Genomic DNA, 12926 nt, shown 5'->3' with positions numbered 1-12926 from the left:
TGAGAAATGGGAAAAAAAGAAGAAAAAAGCAAAAGGAATTGGAGCTCAAATATGAAGACATGCCACAGCGACAGTCAGAAATGATGTAGTGATGATGGCAGCAAGGATTCCAGGGAACTTGAGAGAGCAGGAAACACGGAAGAACCAGAGGTCTTGGGAAGTACTATGGACATAAACAACAGAGGCGCCATGTTCCCTGCTCCTCTGCTAGCTCTTACCCCAGCTCCACAAGCTTGCCACTATTTCAGATAGAGCCTTGGGGTTGATTCCACCAGCAACTGAATGCATTGGAATCTCCTCTTGCATTCAGTCATGCAGCTCCTGGAGCTGAATTTGGTTCAAAGAAACATCACTGATTCATTTCAAATTGCAATACTTCTTGTTTCCCAAAAACCCTAAAAGAAGGGTTGTGGACTAGCCAGAATTCTCCCCTGTGAGAGTGTTAGGAATTCATCTCTAGCTAGGTGTTCCTTAACTTTTACTACTCTAGGAGAATGCTGGAAGCAGAAGGAAAGAGAGGGGTGATGAGTCAGTTTTGTGTGGTGGATTATTTAATCAGTTCTATGGGATGCATTCCTGAAGTCTCATATAATTTTTGAGAGCCTGGAGGGAACTATGATCTGGTCCAGTGAGAACCCCATTAATCTTCATTATTCCATTCTTTGTCTATATTGTATTATTTGCTTTCTCAATTTTACAGCTCCCAAATCCAGACATTTCTACATATACTACAAAAGCCAAACATCTCCCAACAACCTTAGCCACATTGCTTCATTCCCAGGTACTGAATTCCATTCAGGCAAATGTCCACAGATGTCACAGACAGCAAGCATAAGACTACTGCTCAGAAACAACCAAATGGGAGAAATGCACAGGGCAAGGTATGGACTGGGGAAGGGGCAGGGTGAAATAACTAGGAGTTTCCATGCTTCTCTCTAGTCATGCCACCTTCCCAGTACCACAGCAAGTTTGCCAACCTGAAAGTTCTGCATACTTGAATATAACTTTTTACGGAGAGTTTATCATTAAGGCAGGAGAGTGTATCATTAAGGCATGATTGATTAAATCATCTTATCTTTATGTGACTGAACTCAATTTCCAGCCTTCTTTTGTCCTTGCTCCCCAGAAGTCAGGGCTAGGACAAACAACCCTTAGGCAAACAACGCTTATCCAGAAGCTATCTATAGAGACTGGCAAATAGACACCTCATTAGCTTAAGCTCAGGTATGGTTGAAAGGGTCTAATTACAAATAAAAAAAGACACTATTGCTCAGGAAATTCCTAGGGTTTTAGGAGCTCTATGCCAAAAAAAGGGGACATTGACAAAATACATTTTGTAATTGTACAATAACTTGATATTATCAGGAGTAGCTGTGCCCCCTGCAAAGTCAACACTTGTCTAAAGATAATCACTCTTTTGACCACAGCCTAGGTAGAATGAGCTGTCCTCTTTATTGTGTTCCTTTAACTGCCAGTGGCTCTTCCCTAGTATCCTGTTATTATCACATGGTGTTGTCAGTATTCAATAATTTCTAGTTTCTCTTCCTCTAACTGGAACTTTAGCTAAATGAGGTAGTATCTCACTGGCCATTGTAGCTGTTGCAACTAGCACTGTGTATGACTGCATTGTAAACTCTTGAATGTGAGTGAATCGAAAGCAGTGTGTCACTGTTGGCCTCTGTGGTCTGTGGATTTTTGTTTAAGCATGTCTGTTGCTAATCTGGTGTCTAGGTTATAATGTCACAACCTGTATTTCCCAGACAGGTGTTTCCAGAGATTTTCAGCTCTGATGTCCAGTTGTTAAATCTGTGGTAGGGCCCTCCCTGGTGGTGCAAGGGGCTAAGACCCAGCTCTATGAAGTGATCTGATCTGCAGCCACTGCAGCAAGAGTTCGATCCCCAGACATGGAATTCGATCCCCAGCCACATGGCGTAGCAGATCTCTCCTGTCCTGCCTGCTGCTCCCCTCAGTAGTGTGCTTGTCAGTTGGCCTGTTCCATTCCCCACTCTGTCTCTGGTGCATCCTCTCACCACCTGCACTTCTGGTCTGTACCTCAGTTCTTATATGCATAAATACAAGTAAATATTTTAAAAATAAATAAATACATCTGTGGTAGTCTCGATGGGAATTTAGAGTTAATACATTTCTTGGTTTCAGAATACTAAAAACTGGATTTCTGGGGAAAGCAGGTAGTCTCCATGTTCTGTATCACAGAGTGTGTTCTTTATGGGATATTGTTATTGTATGTGAACTCTATAGAATAACTTTTCAAGTCAGTTTTCTGATTAAAAAACCCCTTAGAATCTTGGAAGCTTGATATGTGCCTGAATGTTTAGACATTGCAAATCCAGAAAATCCAGACAAAAACTCTGTTATATACATATAAATTAGTCAATGGTTGTTTTTTTTTCTTCCTTCTTTTGCATATTTAATATCCCTTAATCCTACAAAGGAAATACCAAGTTGAGGCTAATGCGTCTGTGGTTCATCACAGCAGCAGTTCACTATGTGATGCCTATTTCCTGTTTTCATGGTCAGGAGAATTGGAGTTGTAGAACTTTACATTATGAAAGAGATCTCATTCCTGCCAGTTAACTGCCTTAGCTACTGAGGAATGAGAAAGAACATTGCAGGAAGAGCAGTGGAATAGGCTTCAGGCACAATTCGATTTTTTTTCCCTGAACTTTTGACTTTTTTTTTTTTTTAAGATTTATTTATTTATTCATACAGAGCTGGGGTATAGGCCAGAGGCTCAGGGGCAGTGAGAGAATTCACCAGGGACAGAGTGGGGGAGCAGAACAGGCAGATCGACGAAGTACACTGCTGAGGGGAGCAGCGGGCGGGTCAGGAGAGGTCTGCCGCGCCATGTGGATCTCCTCCGGGGCAGGCGGGGATCGAACTCATGCGGAAGCGGCTTAAGCTTCTTAGTGCAGTGCTTTAACCCGCTGCGCCACCAGGGAGGGCCACTTTTGACTTTTTTAACAGTCTGTTAAAATTTGAGTCTTTCCTTTCATAAAACTAAGTATTACCTACTGAGCTATCTCAAGGGGATAATAGATAAAAGTAAATAATTTGAAATATATGTTCCTGCTAGAAAGGCCCTGATAATACGTGTGTAACTGAGGTGCATCCTAGCTGCACTTAATGATGTCAGCCAAGGAAATTTCATTTCTGACATATCCCTCACCAGATGAGAAACATTTTCTTATAGCAAAGAGCCTAGTGTGTGCTATACTTTTTTACTGATGAGTTTAAGCCATTTACATTTAGAGATAATATTTATATACTGGCACCTACATTTGCCATTTTGGTCATTTTGTATTTTTTTTTTCCTTATTTTGAACTGTTCTTGTTCATTCTTCTGCTGGATTTGGTTTGAGGGTTTCTTGTTGTATTTTTTGGAGTGGGGGTTTAGTCATGACAAAATTGTGGAGTTTCTGTTTGTCTGAAAATGTCCTTATTCTTTCTCCATAGAGGAAGGAGAGCTTCTCAGGATAGAGTATTCTTGGTTGGCATTTAATGCTTTGAAGTTTGTTGGGAATGTCCCTCCACTCTCTTCTTGCCCGAAGTGTTTCTTCAGAGAAGTCTGATGTCATCCGGATTGATTTCCCTTTATAGATTATTTGTTTTTTCCCTCTTGTCATTCTCATTATCTTTTCCGTGTCTTGTATTTTTGGTAGTTTTATATCTGGCTGTATTTCTCCTGTCATCATGGTGTTTGGTGTTCTTCTTGCTTCTTGGAGGTCTAGTTTCATCTCCTTCTTCATATTAGGGAAGTTCTCTTCTATTATCTTTGTGAATATTTTCTCTATTCCTTGGTCTTTCTCTTCACCTTCTGGGATACCTATAACTCTGATATTTCCTTTCCTAATGGTGTCAGATAGCTCTTGAAGTGGTTCTTCATTCCTTTTCCTTTTTACTTCTTTTACTTTTTTAATTCTCTTTGTTTCTGTATCTTCAAGGGTGCTGATTCATTCTTCCCTTTCATCTATTCTGTTTTCATTACTTTTCCCAGCATTCTTTATCTCTTCTAGTGACCTTTTCATCGCCTGCATTTCTTCTATTTCCTTTTTTAATGTCTCGTTTTCTTTTTTCAGTTCATTGGTTGCTTGTCTCATATCTTTTTTCTTTTTCATTTCTTTCATTCATTTCCTTGTTTGCATTCTTCAATTCCTTGATGGTTTGCCTCATATCATTTTTTTTCCTTCTCACCTTCTTTTTGTTTGTTTATCATGAAGATTCTGAATTCTCTATCTGGTAGGCTTAGTAGTTCTTTATTTCTTTGGTGCTTTCTGGTGACTGATCTTTTTGTGGTGAATTTTCCCCCTGTGGACTTGCATGGGTATTTGTTTTTCTTCTTTTCCAGGTTGTGTATTTTCAATACTTTCTATTCGCTGAGACACGGTGTTGCTATTATTGACTGGCATTTTTTTTGGATGTTCTTTCTGGAATAGCTGAGGGACTTCCAGACACTTCAGTTGTGGAGGGTATTCTGAGTTGTGCTATTTTTCCAGCCCCCACTGTGTGTAATTGTATCTGTCATCTCAGCCAGTAATAGTCAGGGGTCTCTTGTGATGTTCAGCCTTTTCTAGTAACAGGTTGAGGCCTTTTCTGGAAGGTGTCTGTTGATCTTTGTAGCCTTCGGATGTCCCGCGTTCCCCCTGTGTTTGGTTGTGCCCGTGAGGGGTATGATATATTAGAAGTGTTGTAGGCCTCCCTGGAGCTGGGCCTGTGGTTAAGTTGGTGGCTGGCTTTGTTGACTTTCTAAGTACTGTGAGCCTTTCTGGCTCATAAGTCTTCAGGCCTCTGCTGTGGGGGCGGGATCTCCTCTCCCATCCCCAGGAGTACAAGAGAGTGCCAGAGGGCTGCAATCCTCCCAGCTGAGCAGGCTGCCAGTCCTCCCTCTGAGCTTCCAGAGCTCTTTGTGTCTACTCCAAACAGTCTCCCAGAGCAGTGCCTCCCCACTGCCTGAGGTCCTTTCACAGAGCCCAGCTGTATCTCTTTAACTCCGGTTTTGCTGCAGTTTTTGTTGGTAGATGCAGTAAGCAGGTAAACCCCTTAGCAATTCTCCCTATTTGAGGTACTTCCTAGAGCCTCTCAATGTCAAATGTTGTCAAATGTGCCCATGGAAGATTGTTAAAGTTGTTGCATTTTCCCAGGGTTGGGCCTGTGGTTTGAGTCCAGTCTAACTGGTTTTTTTTTTTTTTTCCTCTTTTACCTTTGGGCTTTGTGAATCTTGCTGACCACGCCTTAAAAATGGCACCAAGACCTGACCACGCCCCAATGTTGCCTAGTCTCAGTTCTCTGTTGTGGGGGGCAGGAGATGCGGGTAGGGCTAGAGGTATCCCAATTGCCCAATTGCCAGTTCCTCTTCTCCACCTCCTGGGCTCTAAGTAGAGCTATTCTCCTCCCCCACCCCCACCCCGCAGCTTGGGGATCCACTTATCTAGGTGCATTGTCTCAGTTTGTATCCAGGGCTTTATCAGGGCTGCTGGGGCAACGAATGGCAACACATCTGCCATCTGTGGCGTGTCCTAGTGTCTAGGTGTCTGGGCACTCCCAGATCCGAGCTGCAGTCTTCCCACAATTTGGTTTCCTCTCTTGAGCTGAGTTGTCTCAGTTTATCTCCAGGGCTGTAGCAGGGCTGGGACAAAAAGCCCTCTTTCTGCAGCGCTTCCTGTGGTCTGGGTGCCCCAATAGGGGCTCCCCAATCGTTGAGTTTCCCCCAGTTATCTTCCTTCTAGTGAGTCCAGGGTGTTCTCATTTGGGTTGAGGCTTGTAGTATGTAAGTCTACTGTCCGTTTTTAATCTTAAAATCCTATGAACACTTGGAGGCAATGATTTCTGCAGCTTCACTCTGTCACCATCTTGCCACTCCCCTACTTTTTTAATTGATTTGAGTCCCTAGGGAACGTTGTAAGCATCAGGCTTTATTTTTATCTCTTCCCCTACTGTCTGCTGTGGGCTATTTAACTGGACTTTGGCACTGATTTGGAAGTTCAGTTCTTCCTTTGTGTCTCTGATGAAATCAGTGTCCAGACCTAAATCTTTTTTGCCTAGTTTCTGCTGGTTCCTATCCAAGGACTGTTTGTTGATGGCTTGCAGCATCTTTTCCTTCATCTCACCCAGTTCTCCAAAAATAATGACTTGATCCCAATATCCTGAAGAACTTTCTATCATGAAACTTTGATGTACATCTTCATTCCATGCCTCTTGGTTGACACTGATCTTGGCCTGCATCAAATGTGCCTTCACACCCTCTCTTGATTTTGGTGTAGAACAACTTCTAGCTAGGGAGTGAGTGCTCCAATTAGTCATCTTGTCTCCTTTCTCTGTACCACGCAGGTGCACTCCCAAATCATTTTTTCCTGAAGAGTTGCAACATGCCTTGTATCTGGGGCAGAAAAGAAAGAGTGCTACATATAAGTATACTGTATCTACCACTGCAACTTCTATCAATGTCACTGGAAGGCTCTACATAGGACCTTTTTTTTTTTTAAGATTTTATTTGTTCATACAGAACTGGGGTACAGGCCAGAGATGCGGAGGGTGAGAGGATTCACCAGAGACAGAATGGGGAGCAGAACAGGCAGATCGACGAGGTACACTGCTGAAGGGAGCAGCGGGCAGGTCAGGAGAGGTCTGCCGCGCCATGTGGTCACCTTCGGGGCAGGCGGGGATGGAACTCATGCGGAAGTGGCTTTAGCTTCTTAGTGCAGTGCTTTAACCCGCTGAGCCACCAGGGAGGGCCCAAATTTTCTTTTTAATGTCTCTCTTTCCATACTATATGTTCACTGGTTAAGTTATCAAAGTCAAGGTGGAAGTTTATATCTAGTTAATTTCAATATCTAAGGCACGGTGTTATTGTTTCCAAATATATTTTAACAAATATATTTAACTTTTGCTTGCATGTCTACAAATAAATGTACTGTATTATTCCACGGTATTGTTAAACTTCTATTTTTTTTCACATTATATGAAACATTTGCAAGGATCAGAAGATTTGGGGTAAATAAGAAGCTTAAAGAAAACTTCCTGGGGAGTTGTGTGTGCTCTTTTTTTAAATAGAAGATAAATGAGTTAGTTGGAATTGCAGTCAAGAAAAAGGAAAAAAAACTATTTTGAATCTAGGGCTCCTTTTTTCTTAACATCATGTAAGGAAATTCTGATTATAAGATTCCTTACATAAACATAATAGATAATTTCTGATAAAAGTGATTGTGAGATACACAAACTAGCTGATATCTGAAAAACAAATGTCGTAAACAATTCTGTTTCCTTGAACTTTCAACTTAGAGTGAAGCATTGACTATGCAAATGAATAGAAAGGAACAAAAGTCTCAGGGTTAAATGTAAAGCTAGTACTGGAGAGAAACTACCCCTTGCCCCAGTTCATTCAAATTTTCTGCTTTTTATTTTTTCATTCACATATTTAGTGTAAAATATATGTTTGGTGTCTGAGAGAAGTTTTCAAGTCTGAATCTGTGTTCCAAAGAAAATTCCTTTTTATTCATTGATATATTAGTTAGTATATACACTTTATCTATTCTCAATTCATCCCTGTTTTAGAATATATCACGAACATCCTCTAATTTATTTTTTTAAAGTGTATTTAGAATATATCAATATTATTCTGATTTCTGATAACTTTTCATGGTTTTTGGATATGGAAGCTAAATCAAGGTTTAGACAAGAAATCTGGTGTCTTGAAGGATGATAGACAATTTAGTGGTAGCTGAGTTTATTTATTTACTTTTATCTGAATTAAAATGATCTTGCTTGGTTATATTGTTACAGGGTAGGGTGAGGGATACCCCGTGTTCCCCAAACGTTCCTACTCTAAATAGATTCTGCCACCCACTGCATCAAGATAGAACATAGTCTAGTGTGTAAGACCTTGAATGGAAGAGAACTTTAATACAATTAATGTACAATACGGAGACAAGAAAGGAAATAATAGATAACACAGTTTTCACACACAACACCCCAAATTACCCATCTCCTCATGGATAAATGCCCAGCCAAACAGGGATGGCCCAAAGTGGGTCCGCTGAACTTGCCCAAAGCCTGCCACAGGTCTAGGGCACCTTCTGGTGCAGACACATAAGAAAGGGGCAGAAGGGGCCAGGCAAGTCAGGAAGGAGAACAAAATCAAAATCCAGACAAGGCTTCCATTGTCAGCCTCCCCACAGGTCTCTCACCCACATCTGTTTCAAGTGTCTCCTTCCACGTCCCCCAAGCCCCTGGTACAAATTCAAGGCCACGAAGAAAGCATAGCTTCTTCTTCACATGTCTCATTGCAACATGTGCCCCCTCCTGGTCTCTTTCTTGCTCTCCTCCTTCCTTCCTTTCTCCCTTCACTCCTTCCTTTCTTTGCCCAGTCTCCTCTCCAGCTTCTCCCTGGCACAGCTCCACCCTTCCTTGGGTGGGGCGGGGGAACCTGGAAACTCCCATTTTCCTGGGAGTTTTACAAATTTTCAACGGAGAAAAAAAGTATACATCACATTACCTGACATGCAATTACACTTCCAAGGGATTTTAAAAATCTGAGGACTCTTAGGCAACATCTAGGCATTTTGTTAGTGAGAAAATGATCATTTCATGTGGAAAAGTGCAGCGGCAATTGATGTTTCAACTAGATTACATCGGTAGTTCCATTCAATAAATTTATTGAAACTGAGATGCAGAGAGTTTAAGGAATTTGCCTCAGGTAATGTAGTTTATTGGGGCAGTGAGAACCTGGAGTAGAATTCAGGTTTCCCAGGCTTTTTCCATTTATGATTCTTCATGCTTAAAGGTATTTGAAACTCAAAACAGTGAAGCATTTGGTATGGTACATTCTGAGGAAACAACATAGACCTGGCAATCATATTCTTACCTTTGGATTATCTTTTAATTCCTACTCTGGTGAGTCACATAGTAAAATAACATTGGTGTACTGAAATACCATTATCAGGAACTAATTTCGAGGGGGAAAAAACAACTCAAACTTTGTGGTTTCCTCTGAATTTTTTTGACAGTTGTAACTTTGAATGCTGACCTGCTTTGAATGCAAGTTTTCTCCTAACAATTGGTAACTTTCTGGTGGATAAAACAGAGCTCCTCCTACATAAAGACTTCAGTTCTAAGGTCATTTAAAATCCGTTAAGCTGGGAAGCTGTTCATTGAGAGATTTCAGTGGTATTGCAGAAGAACTTGATTACAACAGGATACATTATTCAGTTATAGTAAGTTTGGAACTTAAATTTGGGGAAGGAGTGTATGGGATGAGATATATCTTTTTGTGACAAAAGTAGTTTGTTTGACTTGCTATAACATTAATTTGGATAAATTCCACATTTTTGGGATGAAATAAATAGGTGCTGGGTAATCAGTATGAATAACACTATTGCTTTTAATTTTTATTGTATTATTAGCTTTTATTTTCTATAAAAAATTTAACTCTTACAAGCAAACTTGGTTCTTTGAAAATGATAAAATTAGGTATATCTATAGTTAAGAAACTTTTGATGTATTTTGTTTTTTTTTCTATAAATGATAATTTTCCACTTTGCTGTAACTTTTCTCTCTTAAGTTCATAAATAATATTAGAGCTCCTTTAAAATGAATAACTTAATATATCTTTATATAATATTTTTCTTTAATTTGTGAAACATGCATATCCTGTATTTGTGATGATGTTATTTATTTGTTATTATTACATGTATAGTACAGTTACTAAAATAAAAATTCTACTATTTACTTTCTATTTTAATTAAGTAGCATCTTGACATTTGATGCTTGGTTTCCTCTGAAAGAAAACATAGTTAACAATTAAATCTGACCATTATTTTTATATATTATACTTACTTTGAATATTTCCACATTAGTTTTCTTTTTTGTTAATATGTAAGAAGGTATATATAATGAGTGTATGAATATAGGGGATTTACCAGTTTTGTTAGAAATTTTATTTACAGAATATTTTAAACAGTTGAAGACTTAAGTAAATCTCATGGATTTATCATTATTATTATTATTGTTATTATTATTCATAGAGAATGATAAACGAAGGACTAAGAGATCTGGGTTTTTTTTTAGCTTTATATCTCCCATATATATTTATGACCTTGAGCGAAACATTCCATCTCTCTTAGTTTTTGTTTCTTTATCTGTAAAAGGAACCAAATGTCCTGACTACCTAATGTTACAAAAGGCAATAGAAATGTTACAAATGATTATACAGAAAAGGATTAAGGAAAGGAGAGGCAGAACAATTATAGCATTCTTCATTCTTTTTATTTTGCTAAGATGTTTGCTGTAATGATGCTACTGTCAGTGTAAATTTTGAAAATCAGAGAAATGTTACCTATATTTTGCTACAAATTGAAGGAATGGGGGCAGTTAAACAGTTTGCTTTGTGCCTTCTGAAATATATTTCATAGTTTCTTGAAGGAATTGATAGGAGGTATGTCATCAGTATGGAAGAAGCAGAAAGCAACTCATTAGAATTGTTTATGCCCATTTTGTTGCAGATCTTTTGAATGTACTATCCCATTTAATGATTTCCTAAAACATGTGGTGTCAAGTATTACAGCCTTTGTTTTATAGATATAAAACTGAGGTATACAAAACTGGAGTGTTTTGTCCAGATCTGTGTGACAGCAGTGTCCATGCTCTTTCCACTCTTCCATTCTGCTTTTATGGGCATGCTGAGGCAATCCTGAGAACATAAGTTCTTGGGAATGACGTCTTCCATTGTCTCTGCAGGGTCAAGAATTACAGAGGAACATCGTAGGTCAGATAGGTTGGCAGGCACATGCATTGCATGATTTGGGAGCAAATATACCTACCCACAGATATTTTCACTGGATTGTCATAGACATTCAACATGCAGTTTTACCTCTTACATCATCATTTTGAATATGCGTGGGTTTTTTGTTTGTTTTATAAGTGTTTTTCTTTGTTGGAGAGGCATTCAAATGCACATACACTTAAGAGGGTTTATATATGAAATCTTTTATCACTTACTACCTTAGTATTTAGTATTTTTCCTATTCCAGGAATGGAAAAGAGATCAGATTTTTTTTTAAGATTTATTTATTCATACAGATCTGGGATACAGGCCAGAGGTACAGGGGCGGTGAGAGGACTCACCAGAGGTAGATTGGGAAGCAGAACAGGCCGACTGACGAAGTACCCTGCTGAGGGGAGCAGTGAGTGGGTCAGGAGAGGTCTGCAACGCCATGTGGTCACCTCCAGTGCAGGGATCAAACTCATGCTGAAGTGGCTTTAGCTTCTTAGTGCTGTGCTTTAACCCATTGCGCCACCAGGGAGGGTCAAGAAAAGAGCTCAGATTTTGCAGCCAGGAAAACCTGGAATTGAATTCTGATTCTGCTATATACTGTATAGCTTGCACATGATAATCTATTAGAGCTTTACTTTCTTATTGAGTAAGACTGAGATAATGCATATGAATAGACACTTATTAAATGACCACAATGCATTTAACATCTGGTATAAATAACTGTGGGAGAATGGGAATGGCATTGGGATTAAAGTCAGGAGATTTGGTGTCCTCCCCCACCTGTTTTACACTTTTAAATAAATATATATTGAGCATCAATTATTATCATTCATTGTGCTAGTCACTATGGATACAATCGTGAACAATTTCCAAACCCCTGCTTTCCTATACCTTAAATTTTAGTTTGATGCTAACTTACTTATTTCTATATCTTGTTCATGTAGAGAAGGATTATTGATCTTCACATTTTAGAACTGGGAAGGTAGGGATTATATGATACATTTTGAGCAAAATAAATATGATCCCTTACCTCATTGGGCTTATATTTTAATATAGTATACATTAATAAGATAGTCCTACAAATAAATATATGTTTAAAGCCATTATTAGTCTTGAAAGGTAGTCATTGCTTATCTTTTTATTTGTTACTTGTATTTCCCTCAACTCTGCTACATTTTATGGGTGGCTACTGTAAGCTTTCTGCCCTTTTTAACTCTCTTATATATGCACTGTATGTTTACTCTTAAGTAGTAAATTTGTCTCCTATTTTACAAAGAACATAAAAGCTGGCAGGTGCTGAAACTTTTATTCATCCACCTCATCATCTTTTTTTTTATATAATAGTTTATTTTTACATCATTTTGTATATATTTTTTTAATCTCAATTGTAATCCCCATGGGTTCCCCATCACCAAGTCACTCATGTGCCATCACCATAATCCTGTGCAATTCCCTCCCACACCCCTGTTTTTGATCCCATTCCCCACTCCACCCCCACAAAATGTCTCAGGTATATGGCTGTTCATTATTCTTATTATTTTCTGGCCTGGTCCATTGTACTCCTGCTATGAGTGAAACCATCCAGTATTTTTCTTTCTCTTTCTGGCTTATCTCACTAAGCATGATATTTTCCAGCTCCATCCAAGTTGCTGCAAAAGACATGTGTTTCTCTTTTTTGGTTGCTGAGTAATATTCCATTGTATATATGTATCACAATATATATATATATATATATATATATATATATATACCACATCTTTTTAATCCAGTCATCTACTTTTGGGCATTTGGGCTGCTTCCATGTTTTTCCAATTGTAAATGAATCAGCAATAAAAATGGGGGTGCAGGTATCTTTTTGAATTAGTGTTTTTGTGTTTTTTTGGTAGACACCTAGTAGTGGGATTGCTGGGTCGTAGGGAAGCTCCATGTTAAGCAGTTTGAGGAACCTCCAAACAGTTTTCCATAGTGGTTGTACTAGTTTGTATTCCCACCATCAGTGCAGGAGAGTTCCTTTTTCTCCACATCCTCGCCAACATTTGTTGTTGCTAGTTGTTTGAAGATGTGCCATTATCACTGGGGTGCTACCTCATCATCTTTTACATGCATGTTTTTATCCTATGTCAGAGGGAAAAGTAGCTAT

This window comes from Condylura cristata, unplaced genomic scaffold (assembly GCF_000260355.1).
Source record: "Condylura cristata isolate star-nosed mole 26May11 unplaced genomic scaffold, ConCri1.0 scaffold00019, whole genome shotgun sequence".
NCBI classification, from domain to species: Eukaryota; Metazoa; Chordata; class Mammalia; order Eulipotyphla; family Talpidae; genus Condylura; species Condylura cristata.
Note: the sequence above shows the minus strand (reverse complement) of the source record.